Genomic DNA, 2,816 nt, shown 5'->3' on the forward strand with positions numbered 1-2,816 from the left:
GTTTTAGCCAGTTTTATTCACACATTAGGTAGCTGCTATAAACTTATAAAAACACTGGTATATAATTGTTCTATTTACCCTATTCCGTGTAAGTACTGGACCATTGTTTAATAATATGTCGATATGGCCATAATATTCGGATGCTTTTATTAAGAAATGCTTAACCTTTTATTGCAGCAAAACGCACTAGATTAAAAAAGCTTTCTATACTTATTAGACTTTACAGTTAAGCTCTCATGATACAGATCTGATGCATTTTATCATCCAGAATTAGTAAAAATAATTCTCATGGGTCTGGTGGTTAGGCCCTAAACTTGCGGGGTCGAATCCCTGTCACTGAACATGCTCGCCTTTTAGGGTTGCTGTCAGGGTCAGCCGAATTTAAAATTTCTTGGCTAATACAAAATATCGAGCGGTCGACGTCAAATCTAGGGGGGGGGGGATTAAAGTCAAATGAAGAAGAATATCTGGTTACAATTCTTTTTTGCAGAGAAACAGTAATTTAAATTACTTAATTACCTCTGACTACAAATAAACTTAGAACCATTGTTATTATATCTAAAATTATTGGTCAAAACGCATTAGATGCCAAAACTTTATATATATTTATTAGAACTTACAGTTATTCTCTTAACATATGAAATTGGTGCATGTGCAGTCATTCTAGAATTGTTAAAATGATATTAGTTATTTTTTTTTTCTAGAAAAATAATGAATTAAGTTACTTAATTACAGAATTGAGATAAAACGAGACAATTATACGTTTCACAAATACACCAATTATTCACGACCACGGTTTCGCAGTAAAGGCATCATCATGTATAGACTGAAGTCAATCGATCAATCAATTTACTTGGAAGATATTTTAATTTTAGGTCATTCTGGCCTCAAAGAGGCCCGAAAGACAGTCAGGGGGTCCTCAGAAACTATATTATTATGCAGTAGTTGAATTTAGAAGCTAAGGGCCGAAAGTAATTAAATTTTGGCTAATATACTAACGTGATTTAGTTTCTAAATTTTAAAGATTTAACCTAGGCTTGTGCGGGTATTATTGTACCATCCAAAGGCGATCGTGAAGGTCAAGCTGGTGTTTCTGGAGATCAGAAATTAAGTAGGTGGTGAGACGAAGAGAAGGAAATTCGATGACGAGGAACCCACTTTGAGACTAATAATGGCTGGAGACGGCTTGAATGGGTAATGAAGAAAAACTTTAATATAACAGCAAACGTACAACGTTTCGACAAGGTTTTGTCATCATCAGAGAAGGAAGTTCGGTAGTAGGTGGTGATGACATTGATGAAGGTGTCCAGGATTCTAAGAGTGTAAACCAAAGCCACATTCAAAGAAAGCTGCTACATTATTGGTGTTTTGTTTGACAGAATATAAGTGAATATTAAAATAACTGAGATTAACTTTATGTAATTTTTTGATAAAAAAAGAAAAGAGTTCTTGGGACAAACTGAAATGCTGTGTAACAGGGATTATATATGTGCTTAAACAAAGAACCGGAAATGACCTTTACATTCACCTAAAGACAAGTGGGGAGGAGCTCAAGTTGGCTTGGTCGTTTAAAACTTTTTATGGATTTGTTTTTAGACTTCTATATATATTCTAAAATTTTCAGACTATCTAGTTTTTTTACCTTTTTCATAGATGTGTAAATTTTGCAATTTTTTTCTGGATCAAATTGGTATTTAGTTTCAGTAAGGTGGGATGCAAAGGTTGAATGCATTTTCCTTAATTTCCGGCTTCTAAAATGTTTCTATGTGACGTCCTATTGGACCTATGTATACACTATTGTAGTCTTGACACATTAATTGGTAAACATCACTGTTGTTGTAATTTTCGATTCTGTCTTTGTTGTTGCACATGTTTCCTAGGTTGTTTTTACAGTAGAAGGCCGGTCTGTATATTTCTTTGTTCAGTATGTTATATATTTTGTGAGAAGGTTTTCCAATGTAGTTTATCTTAAATCTTTTGTTATTGTTGTCGTTTGGTACAATATGTGGATGTATTGATTTTAAATTTATGTCTTTCAATTTTTTATTTGTTATAGAAATTAGCTGCAGGTGAAACCCTTAGTGCCTTGCACAGATCTATAACTTGTCTATTCAATTATTATTGATAACTCATGTAGCACTAACTTTATGTATTTTGAACCAATTTTTCAGATAAGATCAAATAATTTCGAAAATAAAATTTTCGCCACACAGCATTTATTGATTTAAATGAAAAATAAATAGTAATTTGTATTTGTTACACACATATGCAACCGTCTTGACAAATTGTCGACTTTGATCTTTTATTATTTTTTTTTTTTCCAACGGTAGAGTCAACCGTAACCACAATAATCACGTGACTGGTTGATCCTTATATTCGTGCTTATATCTTGAAATCCAGACAGAACAGGTACGACAGCATCACAACATGATCTGTTCTACAAGGCAACTCTCTGTGAGTACTTATTGAATGTTTGTTTAATTAATAAAGCTTGAAATGTTCTGTTTACTATTGAGTTTTTGGAAAGCAATTCCTTTAGAAAAACTACCTAAAAGAAAGTTTCTTCGAATTATACGTTGCTTCGGGAAAAATTTATAAGCACAGACTTTGATTTGTTTTTTTTACCAAATAAGGAATTTGAAGAAATTTCACGTCCATGGTGATTTAGTTGATACCAAGTTCACAGAGCCGGACAAAGCAGTTGTGGGGGGGACACTGGCTGCCTTTCCTCTGGTCAGTAGCCAAAAATTAGGGACGGATACACCCGAATTCTAGTCGTTCACGTGCGCATGAGATTCCTTTCACGTAGAAGATTT

The sequence above is a fragment of the Limulus polyphemus genome, unplaced genomic scaffold, assembly GCF_000517525.1.
Source record: "Limulus polyphemus unplaced genomic scaffold, Limulus_polyphemus-2.1.2 Scaffold4629, whole genome shotgun sequence".
In the NCBI taxonomy this organism is placed as follows: domain Eukaryota; kingdom Metazoa; phylum Arthropoda; class Merostomata; order Xiphosura; family Limulidae; genus Limulus; species Limulus polyphemus.